We start from the raw sequence: 18429 nt of genomic DNA, 5'->3' as shown, positions 1-18429 counted from the left end.
CATTTCTAAACTAGAAAATGAAATTTTGGAATTAAAAAATAAACTTGGAAAATTTCGAGATTCCTCGTTTTTACGAACTAAAATAATTAAAGTAAACAGTTCCCACAAGAAGAATGGGAAACAGGTTTAGGGTTTCTTGAGATTCCTCCTCCCTTTAAAGAGGATTAATGTAGCATTCCAGACATTAAACAATGTCTTGAAGTGATTACAGTTGAACCTGAAAGTGTTGATCAAACCAAATCAAATCAAGAACCGATTCACATTAAAAGTAATTCCGTTTTTAAGAAAAGTGAATTAGATGGTTCTGTTGAGGAGTTAGTCGAACAAAATGAGATTGTCAAAAATAAGCATATTCCTGCTGACAATCACATTTTATGTGAACCCGAAGAATTTGAACAGGCAGTCTATGGTTCAAACTCTTTGGGTGAAACTTCGAAAACTCCTAAGGTAAAACCTAATGTATCTCAATCATACAAACCTTCGGTGTCTGATGAGGAGTTGATGAGATTCATAAATCCTCAACCAAAATCTTCAAGCGGAAAGATTTTTAAATTAAAGGGTCTTTCAAAGGTGTTTTCGGATAAGGAAGTTCCTTTGAATCTTCTTAATCCAGAATTAATTGAAAGTGTTTTTCAGGATGACACTTCAGAAGTCACTAAACTTGAACAACAATTTAACCAATTAAAATCCAAATACATTCAAGAAAAAGCAAAGAATACCACATTTAAACCCATAAAATTTGTCAAATCGTCTGGAATGGAGAATTCATCAAATTCTACCAATCTTGAATTTTCCAAAAATAAGAAGGGATTTAAATCTGTTGGTACTAAGAAAGAGACTTTTGAAGCATCAAAAATTGAGAATCAACATGTGAAGGAAAATCAACCTAGTGGTTCACTACATAAGTCTTTAGATTCTCGCTTATGTTTTAAATGTGGTGAACCTGGACATGTTTCTAAAAATTGTAAAACAAAGGTTGATGAGATCAAAGGGTCATCAAAGTGTAAGTCTGACTTGAAAGTAAAACCAAAAGAAAACCAAGTTGATGAGAGTATAATAATGTATTCTAATGTCAATCCAAGAAAAGTTGTTAGGATTGAATCTTTTAATGTAACAAACAAATGTGTTGACCGTGCTCAATCGATTTGTTTAAACACTGATTCGGGAATTATTCGTGACGGGTACCTAAAGAAGAAAAACAAGAAACCAGTCACATATTCTCAATTCCCGAATAATAGTGTTAAGTTAACTTATTCTCCAAAAATATCAAAGGGAGAGCCCAAGACTGAGGCTTGGGCTGCCTTTTTGAACTAATCATTTACTTGTTTGTGCAGAGTTCATCCAGGTCCGTGTCTACTCATAAATGGATTTTGGACAGTGGATGTTCAAGGCATATTACTGGCAACCTTGATCTTCTGAATAATGTTAAAGATATTTAATGAGGATATGTTGCATTTGCTGGTAACAATGGGGGAATGATTACGAAAGAAGGAGAAGTTTCAAACGGGAAAGTAACGTTTGAAAAAGTAATTATTGTGAAAAGGTGGATCACAATTTACTGAGTGTGTCTCAGATATGTGATAAAAAGTTTACAACTGTCTTCACAGACAAGGAATGTGTTATCCTTCAACTGGGATACACAATTCCTAAAGATATGGTTGTCATGAGATCACCACGGTCGAATGATATTTATGTTCTAGATATGAGTTACGATATCAATGTTTCACCCTCAACTACATGCTTCATGTCTAAAACTACCGAAAAGGAATCTATCCTTTGGCATCGACGCATGTGACACATTCACATACGCAAGATGAAATTTCTTATTTCAAATGAGTTGGTGGATGGTGTATCCCTTAAAAATATCAAGATCAATGATCATTGCGTCGCGTGCAAAAAGGGGAAACAAAAGAAGAAATCACATCCAAGCAAGTCACTCAACACTATTGTTACACCACTGGAACGACTTCATATGGATCTCTTTGGTCCATTGAATCGTGCTAGTATTGCTGGAGATTGGTACTGCTTGGTGGTGACTGATGATTTCTCACGTTACTCATGGGTGTTATTTATGGGATCGAAAGATCAAACACCTTTCTTAATTCAGAATCTAATTAATAAGATCGAATCACTTTACAAACTAAAAGTGAGACGAATTCGTAGTGACAATGGAACTGAATTTAAGAATAATGTATTGGATTTCTTCTGCATATAGAAAGGAATTCATCGTGAATTCAGTGCGCCTTATGTTCCTCAACAGAATGGTGTATCTGAAAGAAAGAATCGTACGTTGATTGAAGCTGCAAGAACGATGCTCGTTGATTCAAAGCTTCCTGTTCAATTCTGGAACGAAGCAGTGAACACAGCATGTTATACTCTAAATCGCGTATTAACAGTAAAGAAGTGCAAAAAGACAAGTTACGAGCTTCTGAAAAATCGTAAACCGAACTTAAAGTATTTGGAACCATTCGGGTGTCCGTGTACTGTGTTAAAGAGAGATGCTAGAAAGTTTGATGAAAAGGCGTTTGAAGGTTACTTTTTAGGATACAATTCTCCTAAGAAATGAATCTTCAATATCTCTTCAGGGTGTGTGGAAGAATGGTATCACGTTGATGTTAATGACTCTCCTAATGTATCAGAAACGTCGAATAAAGTTTCTGAATCTTCTGATGATGCTGATTTCATGGATTCATCGTCAATACCCTTGGATGAAGCTCCAGAAACAAACGAGCCAATTCAAATTGTTGATGAATCACCGACTGTCTCTTTAGACACAGCAGAGGAAAATATCACCAATTTGGGTGATAACGTATCCGTTCCTGCCAATCCTTCCTTAAGGATTCATTCGAGTCATCCACAGGAACAGATAATTGGTGATGTGAACGATGGGGTTCGAACAAAGCACCAATTAGCTAATGTATGTGATGATCAAGTTGATTGTAACGTATCTCCTACCGAGGATTCAATAGTTTGTGCTTATGCGGATTTGCACTCTTCGGGTATCCTCAGTATTTCACAATACACCTGTTTCTTATCACAGATAGAACCGACAAGTGTCACAATCGCACTCAAGGAACCATCTTGAGTTGAAGCTATGCAGGAGGAGCTGCAACAGTTCATATGAATGGGTGTATGGGACTTAATTGATAAACCCGATCGCGTGAAAAAGGCGATTCCAACTAAATGGGTCTGAGAAACAAGGCACGATTGGTCGTGCTTGGTTATAATCAACAAGAAGGCATAGATTATACCAAAGTATATGCTCCGGTTGCACGACTGGAGGCTATACGTATCTTTCTTGCCTATGTAGCCTATAAAACTTTTAAGGTTTATCAAATGGACGTGAAATTAGCATTCTTGAATGGAGCTATTCATGAAGAAGTATATGTGAAGCAGCCTCTAGGTTTCGAGGGTCCCGACTTTCCAGAGCGTGTTAACTGATTAAACAAAGCTCTTTATGGTTTACACCAGGCCCCGAGAGCCTTGTACAACACGTTGGCTGACCATCTACTAGAGAGTGGATTCACGAGAGGGACTGTGGATTGTACATTATTTTATAAAAACATGGGTGATGATTTGCTCCTCGTCCAAATCTATGTGGACGACATCATTTTTGGTTCGACGAACGACAGCTTGTGTAAAGATTTTGAAAAGATGATGCAAACCAAATTCGAGATGAGCTCGATGGGAGAAGTGAACTTTTCTTAGGATTGCAAGTTCACCAGTCTGATTCTGGGATCTTTATCCATCAGACTAAATATGTGAACGATGTCTTGAGCCGATTCAAGATATCTGACGGCAAAATTCCTTCGACACCTCTTCCAGTGGGTCACAATTTATCACCGGATGAATTGGAGGATACTGTTGATCCTACCCTGTATCGTGCTATGATTGGTTCTCTCATGTATCTAACTGCATCGCGACCTGATATTATGTTTGCTCTTTGTTTGTGGGGTAGGTACCAATCGAGTCCCCGAGTGACTCACCTAGCGGCAGTAAAGCGCATCTTACATTATCTAAGGGGAAATCCAGACATCGGGTTATGGTACCCCAAAGACGATAAGTTCGATCTTACCGCTTTCAGTGATTCAACTACGGAGGATACAAAATCAACTTCAAATCTACTACAGCAGGATGTCAATTTTTAGGAAACCGGCTTGTTTCCTAGCAGTGTAATAAGCAGATGACGGTCTCAACTTCTACAGCCGAAGCGGAGTATGTGGCGGCCTCGAGTTGCTGCTCACAGGTTTTCTGGATCCAGCAACACTTGCGGGATTACGATTTGAAGTTTCTTACTACTCCCATTTATATTGATAATTCTGCTGCGATTTCAATCACCAAAAATCTGGTTCACCATTAGAAAACCGAACATATTGAAATCCGTTATCACTTCATACGTGATTGTTTTGAAAAGAAATTAATATCAATTGATAAAATTCACACGGATTTTCAAAAGGCTGATCTTTATACCAAAGCATTTGACAAAACACGTTTTCAATATCTGCTGGGTATAAATGGTTTAAAAACTTTAAAAGATATTCAAAAGCTTGGTTAAATCATTTTATTTCTTGTTTTGTTTCGATTTTTGTTGGTTTTAGGGGGAGAAAAATATAAAAACAAAAAATATTGTGTTTTCAGTTTGTACAGAGAAAATTAAAACTCCAAAAACATTCAAATATTGAAAAATTTCAAAAACAATGAAAAATACTCCTCAAAATGAGTTTTGAATCAAAAAGGGAAAATGATAATACATTGACGGGATTGATCTAGTACATGGATAAATTAGATTAAAAATTACTGTAAGGCCAGCAATATGATATACGAAGATAGGCTTGACAGACTATATAGGAACTGATAAGATATAAAGATAATGAATGCCGAACCTAGTGGAATTACATCTTGAAAGATTGATACTATATCTGAGTTAAGAAAAGTCAAAAGTTAAAATGATTACTGTGTGTGCATGTTTTCATTTTTGAAGAAAATTCTGCATTTTTTTTATTTTATTTTGCAAAGAAATTCAACTTTATTTTTTCTTTATTTTATTCAAATATTGGATCCTCTCCTGCGAGATAAGATTATCCGACCTGAGGGTTAATATTTGAGTATTCTGCTTTATTTTCTTGGTGTTTCGTATACAATCTTGGACATTCTTCGCGCGATAATACGGGATTATCCGAATTGAGAGTTAAGATTTTATGCAATTTCAACTTATTTTTTATCTTTTTATTTTGTTGAAATGGAACCTTATCTGCGGGTAGTAATACCGATCTTAAGGGAAAATTTTGACAATCTGCTTTATTTTCCGTTTATTATTTTTGCATGAGTCACAGTTAATCAAATTTTGGAAAATCAAAGAAAAACGTACATGTGATCTTCACTGTATAAGAGATAGAAATGTTATATCTGATTGATGGGGTCCACATATGGTTTTGTGCCTAATTGAACCAAATTAAAGCATATCGTAAAGTTTCCGACAAGTCTGTGAAAAGTTTAAGAGGACAATTATATTTGCAATCATCGTTGGGTTACGTGTATAATAATCATCGAAATTGAAGTGTTAGTGACATTTTTGTCAATATGATTCCCTGCTCAACTTGCAAAAATATGTATTGCTTTATTAGTACAGTTTTAAATTCTTGTTTGTCATTTGTTAATTGAAAATTTTTGAAAATCCAAAAAGATTTTTTTTTTTTTTCATTTCTGCCCTAGTTTCGATTTACCAAGCTAGTGAATAATTCAAACGAAAAAGATAAAGATTGATCCCCAAAATTTTTAAGTTAATCGTGCGTAATATATTTATAACTGGTATCAGTTGTAGTTTTAACGTATAAATCCGCTTAAGTTAAGTATTGCCGACCAATGATGATTGGGTATCTTAATGTATGCAATTAAAACCTAAATTGGATTTAATTTAATATTTAAATCGTTGTTTAAAACCCTAATTCGTTTTAAATATTATTTAATTCCTTAATGAGAATTTTGTCTCATTCGCTAAGGAAAATGGTGATTCGTTAAAATAGTTTAACGAATGTAAAGTCATTTGTTATTTAATATCATAACGAATGAGTTTCTCATTCGTTATCAAGACATTCGCTTCTGTTGTGCATAACAAATGGAATGTTTTAATCCATCATTCATTAAGAGTTAATGAATGACTTCTTTATTTGTTAAAATGTTAACGAATAAGAGGAATTAATGTAAGAATCGTTAAAGTTTTTACGAATGTGAATCCTATTCGTTTAAAAAACCTTGATGAATCAGGATCATAATTTAACGAATGAGGCCATTCATCAGTTCAAAATTTGAACGAATGACCTTGATTTGTGTGAAATTATTGGGGTTTATAATCTCAAGGACAGACGAATGACTCTTCATTCACCTGATTCCTATTTCCTTGCCAACCATCCTGAACTATTGCAAAATTTTCCAAAAATCCTTTGCTTGCTTGTCTGCACTATTGACTGATATCATTGTATTCAACAGGTATTGACGATCACTTTGATATGAAAACACATGGCATTTCGGATATTCGAGGGTTAATCGGTTGGTTGGTTTATTGCATGTTATATCTTACAGTGAATAAGAATTAAACCTACTAATTGATTAAAATGGTGGATGTTAGTTCGTGTTGGATATCGTAATATACTTTCCGATAACAATGAACACTGATAATTGCTGATTGCAATCAAGGATTAACGGTTTATGTGATAATCATCGTCGTCATTGACCTTGATTAGTCAAAATTAAATGAAATTTGACTCTTGATTAGTCAAATTGATGCATTAAGTCAGATTCGTTATCTATAACGAATGAAAGTTATCTTCATTTCTTGCTAACGAATGAAGGATAACGAATCAGGTTGATTCGTTAACTATTTGATAAGTGATTTGTATAACCTTAGTCAACAAATAGGTTTGATTCGTTATAAATAACGAATGTAAATAATTAATGTATAACGAATGTCTCATTCGTTTTAAATTATTTAATGAATGAGATAGACATTCGTTAATTAGAATATAATAGTTTAATATTATACTAATGTTTATTTTGGCTTTAAATTAATGGCTGATGAAAATATTCAAAACCCTGTTCCTGAGCAACAACCAGCAGATAATCCAGTGCTATAGCCTAAGGTTCAAGCTGAACCTGTTCAAGCTCCTGTGATACTGTCATGGAACAAAAGTCACAACATGTGTGCCTATCTTGAGCCGAATTTTGAAGACTCTCCGATATTCGGGGGCATGATTAGTTTTTTGACACGCTCAAGAATTTACAAGGCAATCTCAACTCGTGCAGTTGTCTATCAGAAGATAATTCGTGAATTCTGGAATACTGCTAGACTCAACGAAGTAGAAAATTAAATTGAAGCAGTAATTCAAGGAAAACGGGTGGTGATTGATGTTGGCGTATTCAGAGACTCGTTAGGGTTTCATGATACAATCGATGACAAGTGTGAGTTTGATAGAGAGTTGTTACATGGATTATTTGGAAGGGTAAAGTATAACGGTGATCTGGGAAAGTCAATGTACAACAAAGTAAACTTGTGTGAACAATACAAGTATTTGCTTCATGTATTGCTTCATTGCCTTGGTGGACGTAAAGGTGGATTTGATGAATGTCGGGTGATGCTGTAGTCTGCTTTCATTGCACTTTTTCTGAATAAACCATTCAACTTCTCTGAATTGGTTTATTATCTTTTGAAAGATAACATTACAAGCAGACATAAATTTCTAATGTATCCAAGATTTCTACAAATGATAATTAATGATTTGGTGCCGGACTTAGAGAAAGATCAAGCTGATGTTATGAAGCTTGAACACATGAATGAAGAAGCTATGAGACGGTTGAGATCTTATAGAGGATAGAGTCTGGTAGATCGACCAAAGTTCAAACGCTTGATTGGTCATTTGGTTAATATTGATTATGTTGCACCATCTAATGATCGTTGGATTCACGACGATTCTGATTCAGAACGTGAAGGTGGTGATGGTAGAAATGATGGTGGAGATGATGGTGGTAGTGGTAGTCCAGGACCACAAGTTGAGTTAAGTTATGAACAGAAATGTAAGCGTAAAGGGAAAGAACCAATGGTGGAAAAGGGGGAGAAACCCAAGAAACAACGGGTTAGAAGGGGTTCGGGTATAGAGATACCTAGTCAACCGTTTGTGCCATCTACTGTTGTTTCTGCTTCAGTTATTCCTGCTACTACTTCTCCAGCTCAACAGAGAATTCCACTATCTCCTACTCCTACTCCAATTACAGATTTTCCTCATTCTCCGACACCTGTGCAAATGCCTACTTCTCCTATGCCTCCGTCTATGACCTTGATGACAACTAGACAACCAGATCCTGTGTTTGGAGATATTCTTCAGACGGTTCTAGCAAGTATGCCTACACCGCAGCCTGCTACTCCTACTACTCCTGTTACACCAACACAGTTGCCGAGACATTTACTCGTCCTCAGGGTCCGTTGTAACCAGTTCATCCAAATTTCTTCGGCTTGAATCTTCAGACTCAATGGTTTCATATGATGAATCTGTTGCATCTTCAACAGAATCAAATGCAAGCTGATAGAGCGGCCCATGAGTTAGCACAATGAAATTTGTTGCGTTATATTCAGTTCACTCAATGTGAAACAAGGAACTTCAAGCCCTTATTGCTGCTCAGGGGGAGAGATTGGATAAACAGGATGAGATCATTCTTCAGTTGACATGTAAAGAAGATGAGTTAAAGAAGTTAAAGAACAATGAAGATGATCAAGATGGTACAGGTGGTGGGGTAGATCAGCAACCGGGTGGAAGTTCCACACCGTCGGCAGGAAATAAGACTGATGCGGGTGCTGGTGGATCTGGAGATAATCAGTTGCAGATAGTACCGTACAAGGATTACATGAGAGCTAAACCAATAGATGTTATTCCGGCTAATATGCTTCTATTTGTGGGAATGGATGGAGTTGTGTATAGTATGGTGAATGTGGATGAGATCGAAGAAGGTGAATTTGTTGATCATTTATTAACAAAAGAACAAATTGCCTTGCTTCTGGATCTAAATGAAGAAGTGGTAGATGTGTTGGGAAAGAGTGTGGATGTGGATATGGAGATTGAGGAAAGTACTAATACAGGCATTTCACGTGGGAATGTGCCTGAATTTGATGAATTAGAAGTTGTGGACGTAACTGCTGAGGAGTACCCTAAATTCTACACCGATAACAACAAAAATGACTCAGGTATTCCATTTTTCACTACTCTAGCAATTTGATGCACCAGAACGTCGTTTGCGGGAAGAAAAAGATAAATTTAAAGCTGTTGAAACAATTCATGTCTCTGTTACTGAGAAGAAGCGTAAACGTGCTTTGGATGGTATATTTGAACATAATGTTGCAAAGATGAACAAGATGATCGCGATGTAACGTCCGTAAATTCTAATAAAAGATTTAGCCTTGTAGTGCTTACATACACCTTCGGGCTTGACCCGGCTTTCTCCCGAGAGCTCCTGGCCACTCCCGTAAACGTTTCTTGCTTAACTTTTCATGTAAGTTCAACTCTTAATAAAGTGGAAGGGCTAGAATGTAACATTTTATAATATAATCAAAATCAAAACCCTAGCCCTCCTAAGGATATCCAATCGGCAGCAGCAGGTGCCCCAAACCATCCGATTTTCTTTTTTCAGCCAACATTGAAGGTGTAAAAATCTAATTCAAGGTTTGTCCCATGTCCCCTCTAGTCTTTTACACCTTAAACCATCCTTATACATCGCGTATTGATCGTTAAACGACTTGTTGTAGACTTGTATGGTGGCTGTCCAATTGAGGAATTCCGGGGCTGTTTTGATTGGGTTTGTTCACCAAAATCTTACTAGGTATGTCACTTACATCATACTAAAATTCCATGGCCAATGGAGGTGTTTAGGTCGGTCAATCGATTTTAGTTCGAAAACTAGGGTTTATCGGGTGTAGGATTGGCAATTGTTGAGTTTGATGCGTTAAACGATTGGATGACCGGCCGAATCGGTTTGTACAGCCCGGGGGGGTTTAAGGGCTGTGGAAAAATTATTTTTTTGATGCTAGGGGTTGTTGTGGTTAGTGCTTCATCAATCGAGTCGGCGGTGCGCGAATTTTTGTTTAAACGTAAAGTAAGAGTTGTAAAAAGGAACCGTCAACCCCATCAACTCGGGTGACATAATCTTGATGAATGAAAAGATTTAAAATGGAATTTGGTCCATTTCGGGCTGATTCATTTAACCAATGGTTTTAAGGTTTATTACACGCGCATTCGACCGGATTTGATCACCCTTGGGCCTTGGGCCAAGTTTTTGGGCCTTGGGTCAAGTCTTGGGCCTTGGGCCAAGTTGTTGGGCCTTGGGCCAAAGTGTTGGGCCTTTGGCCAATTTGTTGGGCCTTGGGCCAAGTGTTGGGCCTTGGGCCAAAGTGTTGGGCTTGAACGGCCATTAGGCAAGAGTGTTCTTACGGTCTAGTTTAGTAACGTGTTGTGTATAATTTACAGGCCCTTGCTTGTGATTGCGCAATTAGGGATTTCCTAGCTCGTTGCAGGTGTTCGATTGATTTCAGGTGAGTTCTTGATGCCCCTTTTTAATCTTTTTACATTTTGGGCTAGCACACACACTGTATTACAATTTACCCGATTTTACTTGTTACAACTATTCGGATGGTATTACATAGCCTCTTTCATATATGTGGATTTATGAAAATATGTGTGATTTATATTTTATGCCTTAGAATATTTTAGACTCGTTTATGGTCTTATATTCCCTAAGGTTATATATATTATTTATGGTCTAGGCTCGAGGATACTATTAAGCCTAGTATTTATTTCTAGATTATCCATTATTTATGGATTGAATGTGATGATATGGTTTGGTTAAATGTTTTAATTTGATGTTTGTATGTGTGTAAGTGAATGTGTATGTGATGGTAAACTGTGACCGGGTCAAATATATTACTCAGGGAGGACCCGAGGTGAGGAGGTCCGTGTTGCATGTTTATGACGAGGTTGGGTCAAATATATTACTTGGGGAAGACCCGGGGTGAGGAGGCCCGTATCACGTGTTTGGATGTTAAACCGCGACCGAGTCAAATATATTACTTGGGGATGACCCGGGGTGAGGAGGCTCGTGTTGCGTGATTTTGTTTTATTAAACTGTGACCTAGTCAAATATATTACTTGGGGATGACCCGGGGTGAGGAGGCTCGTGTTGCATGATTTTAACGGTTTTGTCAAACCATGGCTGGGTCAAATATATTACTTGGGGAAGACCCGGGGTGAGGAGGCCCGTGCTGTGTGAAAAGATGTTTAATGTTTTATTCTCTTATGATTTGGTTAAGAAAATATATTTATGATTTTATGGTCTCATGATTTTCCACTACATTCCATACTCATGGAATTTAAATTTTTAATGAATGTCGTTTACGAAAACTTGAACTCACTCAGTTCAAACTGACTTTGTGTGTATGTTAGATTGACTTGAAGGTTAAGAAGTGGATGCTACCGCTTGGACGTGCTGGATGCTACTCGGGAGGTTGAAGGCATTTCTGGTCAAGGATTTCAAATAAAACGGATATTTTATTTACAATTGATTTTCGACACCTGTACCCGTGTTTTGGGATTTTTAAATACTTAAACTTTTTCCGCTGTTATTTACTCTGAACTGGTTTTAAATACAAAGAATCGTTTGGTTTTAAATTTTTGTGAAATTGTGGATGTGATTACCAACTGTAGGATTCCCGGGATTCGGGGTCTTACACGCGACTTTTCGTTATCATGAACGAGAAGAAGTTAAAGTGGAAAAAGCTCGAGCATCTGCATACCAAATGAAGAAGTACAAGCCAGCTAAAGATGTAAGAGGTGATTTGGTGGCATGGCAGTGTGATTCAGATCTTAAGGTATATATCGTGAAATGGAAACACGGTATTTATTACTTCAAGCGCCTACACGATATCTTATCTATGCCCAGATGGGATGTGAGAACACTAGCAAACAGACCGTTCGTTAATCGTGGGAACGATCAATGGGCTGGGTGGTTCTATAACTAGTTATTACATGAAACCCGTTTCGGTTTCAAGTTTTTCAAGCCACAGGTGCCTACTCATAAGTTCATCTATGAGATTGATACGTGCACACGCTGGAGGAAGATGATATTACAAGTAAAGCCGCCAAAGACGATGAAGAGGGTTCCAATGAAGACATTTCCTTAGAGTCTGTTCACCTCGTTTAATTATTGGTACTACGACAATCGTACAGGTGAAGCGATTATTGTATTCGGTCATGGTTCAAACACGAAGACGATACGTGTTATTGATCCAATGTGGCTGGTTAACTTATCTGAATCTGACGATGATGCGTTATTTACAAGTCAGATCAGGTTTGCTAATGTAAGCGATTACGAGCTTGCTATGTAGTTTCAAAAGGTTGTTAGAGTCTGTTACGCATACAAGATTCACAATTGTGTTGATTGGATGACCAAGATATTCTAGAGATAAATGATAAAGAGCTCGAGACGAGGGGGAGTTTGTTGATGCATGTTTTATACCTCTCGATCTTTATCAGGATTATTAATGTAATAGATTAAAGTATAGGGGTTATAATGTAATTATGGTAAAAAGGCCATTCGCTCTATTGTAAGTTACATTCGTTACTCTGTAACGAATGTAACACATTCGTCTAAATGTAAGCTCATTCGTTAACCATGTTTAACGAATGAGATAACGAATGAGGGCCATTCGCTATCATTTAATGTACTAACGAATAATCATGTTTATTCGTTAAAGTAATTGTAACGAATGACCTATTCGTTAAGCTTATTCTAACGAATAGGGTCATCTCCTATATATACCCCCTGTAATGTATTACTTTATAAAAGTTCTGATTTATCCTTTGAATCCTCTCGTTACTCTGTCCAACTGCCATCTCAATACACACAATACACCTACTAACGTAAACACAGCCTAATTATATAACGAATCAACATGAACACCGATGTAATCACAAGATCTAGATCCTTATACGCTCTCACAAAACACTTAGCCACGATCAGTTGAAGAGAGGTATTACCATTAACTCTGAGAGAAATCGGATTCAGGTGAGTTTCTAGCCCCTTCCTCTGTTATGTTTTTCGGGGCTGTGTGCATACTCCTATGTGTTTAGTTGATACACTTACCTTAAGTGGTAAGTGTATGCTATATGAATGCTTATGAATGTAAATTGAACGACATAGAAAGGGTTAAGAATATGCATGTAGATGCATATGAGTATATATAACTAAATGTATGCATGGTTGTATGGCAAAGAATGTATGCTTGTATGGTTGCATGGTGGTATGGTTGAAAGGTTAAAGGGTAGCAGACCCTAACAATACCCGTGAAGGTTAAATTATTGTAGACCCTAATAATATATGAGGAGGTTAAAGGGTTGCGGACCCTAATAATATATGAGAAGGTTAAAGGGTTGCGGACCCTAATAATATATGCGAAGGTTAAAGGGTTCCCTTGGGTGCTTGAAATTTCTTCCCTTATTGACTTCAAAATCTTTATATCCCACTTTTGCTTGACGTCTCAAATGACGCGTGACCCAGCCATCAAGATTCTCATCATAGTCACCCCCTCCTAACGCTTTTCTAAGATAGTTGATGTCAAGCTCTTGTAAGGAATGCAGTTCTTTGTGGGTGAGGTAGATCGGATCCCCGCTATACCTTCGAATGGCCAAAAAACTGTTTTCCCGGTTGTATGTTGCATATACAATCAGTGGGTCATCGTGATACAGGTAGTTGAGGGTGCGGGTACTGGCATGACTTGTCATAATGTGAGTCTTTCTTTTCTTCTTCATTGGTGTCTGAGACGTGTCTCGAGCGGGATCAATTACTGGATCTACTTAAGGACCAAATGTTGGTTGAACTTGTACAGGAGGCGTATCTGGATTTGGCGAGTAGTTGATATAGTCATCGTCTTCAACTTCCTCTGCCTGGTGTGTCATGACTGGTTCAAGAGTTTTTCCAGCTTCGATGAACGCATCTATCATTCCTGCAACTGTACCTGCATCATCAAACAACTCATAATATAAATTCTGGATCTTTGAGTCATCCTGTCTCACTTTGTCGGCTGCCACGTGAGTGGAGGATGATCACGAGTTTCTCGATCATGTGGAGGTGATTGAGTGTGATCTCCAATTCCACCTACTGCACCGGCTCCACCATTTCCATAATATCCTCCACCATTTTCATCATCATCATCAAAACTATCATGGACGTTGTCATCCACATCATCATCTTCGTCGTCATCCTTATCATCACTATCTTCTTCATCATCACCATCTCAACCTTCATCATCACCACCAGCTTGCGGTTGAGGAAGTTCTACATGAGACATTCCCAAGCTAGTTCCAACAACACTTTTTTGCTTGGCCAATCTGTGGTACAACCCAACACACAGTCGCATCTCCTTCCGATCCAAAATCCTGTTTGGCTGGCAGGGCCAAGCTTGGTCCTGCGGTAGGTTGTGGTCCACCTAACCTTGAAGCCTGACCAACTTTTCTCCATGCTCGAAAAACCGAGTCAAGACGGGCCTCAAGCATATCAACATCATCATCATGCATTCCAATAAGCTTTGAGGCCGCCTTGTACTTCTCATGCATCTCTTCATTTGTCTTTAATTATAGCTCATTAAGATGTTCTTGCTCTGCAATCTTAGCTTGGAGAGCCTCAATCGCGGTTCTGAATTTTGTGTTTTCAGCAATGAGTCTACCAAGAGAGGAGGACGAAGCTAGCTGTCCCTCGAGCATCGATACCCTAGAGTTTGTGGCCTCCTTCTCAACATCCCACTTTGTTGTGGCATCATAAATCTTTTTGAATAACTAGTTCTCAAGAGTAGTGGCACCAAGTAAGTTCCTTTCAAGAGTTTCCACTCGATGTGCTACACCTTAGTGTGCGGCCCTTAGATTTGCATTTACCAAGGCCTCACGATTTAGAAGCTCCTGCTGATGATTGATGCGAGTCTGGAGTTGATTGATCCAGGATCTTTGATTACCAATCAAAGCATAGTGTAGCTCTCGTTGCTCCTCTAGGCTCTCAACTCGTGTCACCAACTTAGCTTTCTCCATAGCGTCGTCACGCTCCTTCTTCTTTTGAGTTTTAATGTACTCAAGTAACACCAATTCTCGTTCAGCCCTTTTAGCATTTGATTCCTCAAGTGCGATGATCCTATCGAGGATTGGATCAGCGTACACTGGAGGTGTCAAGGACTTTCCTTTGGCTATTGGTTTGGGTGAGAGGATTGTGGTTGGTGGAGTGTCAAAGAGGATGGGTGGTGATGTTGATTGGAATGTTAGGGTAATGGATTGGGTAGGTAGTGGTGAAGTTGTAAAGGTGGGTGGTGTTGAGGGTTGTGATGTGGTGGCTCCTGGTTGAGTAGGTGGTGAGGAGATAAAGGTCTGGGTCCATAAGCTTCTTGATTTAATTGGTGAACTAAAGATGAGTGAGGTGAATGGTGAAGTTGGTAAGGGTTCGGTTTGCTTTGGTTGTTCGGGTGGTGTAGTGGTCTGAGGTTGTTGTTGAGGCAAGGAGGGTGGTAGTTGTTCTAGGAAAGTGGAAACGGGTTGGTCTTGTGGTGAGGGTTCAGGTGATTCATCGGGTGAGTCATGTAACATGGTTTTGGTTTGTTTGGCTTTGGCTTTGATTCTGGTTTTAGGTTTATTGTAAACAGGAATCTGAATCTTGCTTAGTTTTATGTCCTTTAAGGTCTTGGCTAAGGTTTTGGGTGAAGCTATGTGTGGGTCAAGGGTGGAGGAAGGTTTACCTTTGCGAGGAAGCTTCACGATGAGCTTGGAGAACTTCTTGGAGTCTCCAAGCTTCTTCAAACGCTTCAAGGGCTGTTGTTTCTCTTCCTCATCTTCTTCCTCAGCTAGACTAGAAGGACCACCAACAGAAGGCTTGTCGGCAGCCTTTCGCTTCAAGTTGTGCTTCGCCTTTGTTCTATCTTCAGGCGCTTCATCAGACGAGTCATCCTGTTTAGCTTCAACCTCTGGTTCAGAAGGCACAATCTCCCCACTTTCCTCTTCGGACTCATCCTCAGCAGGCTCTGTCTCCACAAACAAACCAAACTTCATTCCTGGTCTCTCTCCTTGATAAATATAACCCTTTCCTTTTGTGCTCAGCATGAGACCAAACATCGTTGGTCTAATCATATTAACATGGTAAGGTTCTGGCAATGTCTACTTACCCTTCTTCTATTTTGCAGGCTTGTGTGGAGGCCTGGTTACATTTGGGATCAAATCATCCAACAACAGCTGAACAAAACGTGGATACATTAGCCATGTTGCCTCTGTAGTCGCGTTCGCCAGCATACACAAGAAAATCATCCGAGAATAATTGAACTCTTCCTGGTATGTTAAGGCAAACATAACTCCAACCCAATCTACCCTTAGACTGTCAAAACCAACACGTAGATCAGATAAGCTATGGATGACTACATGAAACAAAAATCTCCAATAAGGCGGGAGATGCTTCTTCTCCAAACTCTTCCACTCAGTATCATACCCCATATCTTTCATGAACCGGACAAGCTTAGCCTTATCCCCCTTTTCAAATAGATATTCAGGCTCATTTTTAATCTTCAATGCACGTCTAATATCCCCCTCTTGATTTTCAATGTCTTTCCGGCCACCTTTGTAATAACAGACAACGAGTCCCCATATGGTTTGGCATTTTCCCAGAATGTTGTCACCCATTTAGAGTAGATGGCAGTGTTGGCAGAGATAGCAAACTCTAAAGGTGATAGCCTGAGCCCCTTAATCACATAAATAAACACCTTTTCTTTCTTCTTTGTTGGCTCCATTAGAGGACAAAATGGATTATGCAACTGAAATCAAACATTAAGATCATTAGCATCACCATTGATTACCTAATAAACAAATAAGTTATATCTAATGGATTTAAGTATTTAAAATACATACATACACTTATACTTAGTGGATTATAAACAAATTTGTTTTGATAAGCTAGCAAGTTTATTATAGTTTATTAATAAGTCAATAAGTTCATAAGTTCATAATATATTGATTTTATATGTCCATGTATGTCCTTAGGTCAAATAGTCCTTAAAGTTCAAAACAGTCCAGTAGCAGTTCAGTATCAATACTCCGAAAATTTTGCTAAGTATGGAGAATTCGCATGGAAGAAATTTCGCATGGACCCTTATTCGCATCGCATGGTTGTGCTAAGCGAATAAGATTTCCCATTCGCTTCGCATGAACCATGAGAAGCGAAAAAGAGATATGATTCGCATCTAATCGTAGTGCAAAGCGAATAAGATTTTCTATTCGCTTCGCATGAACCATGCGAAGTGAACTAGAGATAGAATTCGCATCGCATGGTTGTGCAAAGCGAATTAGATTTCCCATTTGCTTCCCATGAACCATGCGAAGCGAATGCTGTCCTTTGTGAAATATCCTTTTTTGCGAAAACTATCTACTTAGCCTATTTTTGTTCCTTTTGCTATCCAAGTATTCGCCTGGACCCGAATTGAAGATATGGAGGTTTTGAAACCATAACCCTTTCATATACACGGTAAATTTGACCTTGAAATATCCGAAAACCTAGATCTATAAACTGTACAAATCAAAACATAAAACTAAGATGTACAGATGATATTCATGATCTAAAAGCTTAACGACAGTTTTGTGGCATTATATATTCAGCAATCAACGGGATCCACCACTTAGATCTAGCCGACGGTTCATATGAACTGTCGCCTGATCTGAAAGAACCCAGAAATGAAAAAGATGAAGAAGGATGAATATGATGATATACCGGAGGTGTGGGTTCCATTGTTGTGATCAAATAGTGATTATGAGGCTAGATCGATTGTAGATCTATGAAGAACAGTTAGGGGTTTGAGAGAAAAGGTAAAGAGAGAAAGTGAGAGTGATTTGTTAAAGTGTTTGTGAATAGTGAATGATATTTTGAGTGACCCTTATATATAAGGTCAGCCTATCTCGCGATAAGGTCAAAACATCACGAGGATTCATCGAAAGTACGTTCTCAGTCCTCGGTCTTTAAAAATATTTGCATGTTCAAACCCGAAAAACATTTACTCACCGAATCCAAGCACTTGTTTGTTTTTATAATTTTCTTTTATCGGTCCGTGACTGGTAACGTTTGCATATGTGATCTCTTAGACAAAGTAAAATAAAATAAGATAAAAGTAAAGTGAAATAAAATTAAAAATAAAAGTAAAAATAAAATTAAATTAAAAATAAAATATTAATTTGAAAAATATTTTACAAAACAAAAGAAAATAAATAAAAAATAAAACGTAAGAAAAAAAATTGTAAGTTAGAAATAACTTTTAAGACAGATAAAAGATAAGTTAACATTAAATTAATTTACATAAATCCCTTTTAATTGATTTGATTAATCAAT

Source organism: Bidens hawaiensis, unplaced genomic scaffold, assembly GCF_021521415.1.
Source record: "Bidens hawaiensis isolate Kalapana, Puna unplaced genomic scaffold, B.hawaiensis_p1.1 tig00024813_1, whole genome shotgun sequence".
Classification (NCBI taxonomy): Eukaryota; Viridiplantae; Streptophyta; class Magnoliopsida; order Asterales; family Asteraceae; genus Bidens; species Bidens hawaiensis.
This window is presented reverse-complemented; position numbering follows the sequence as displayed.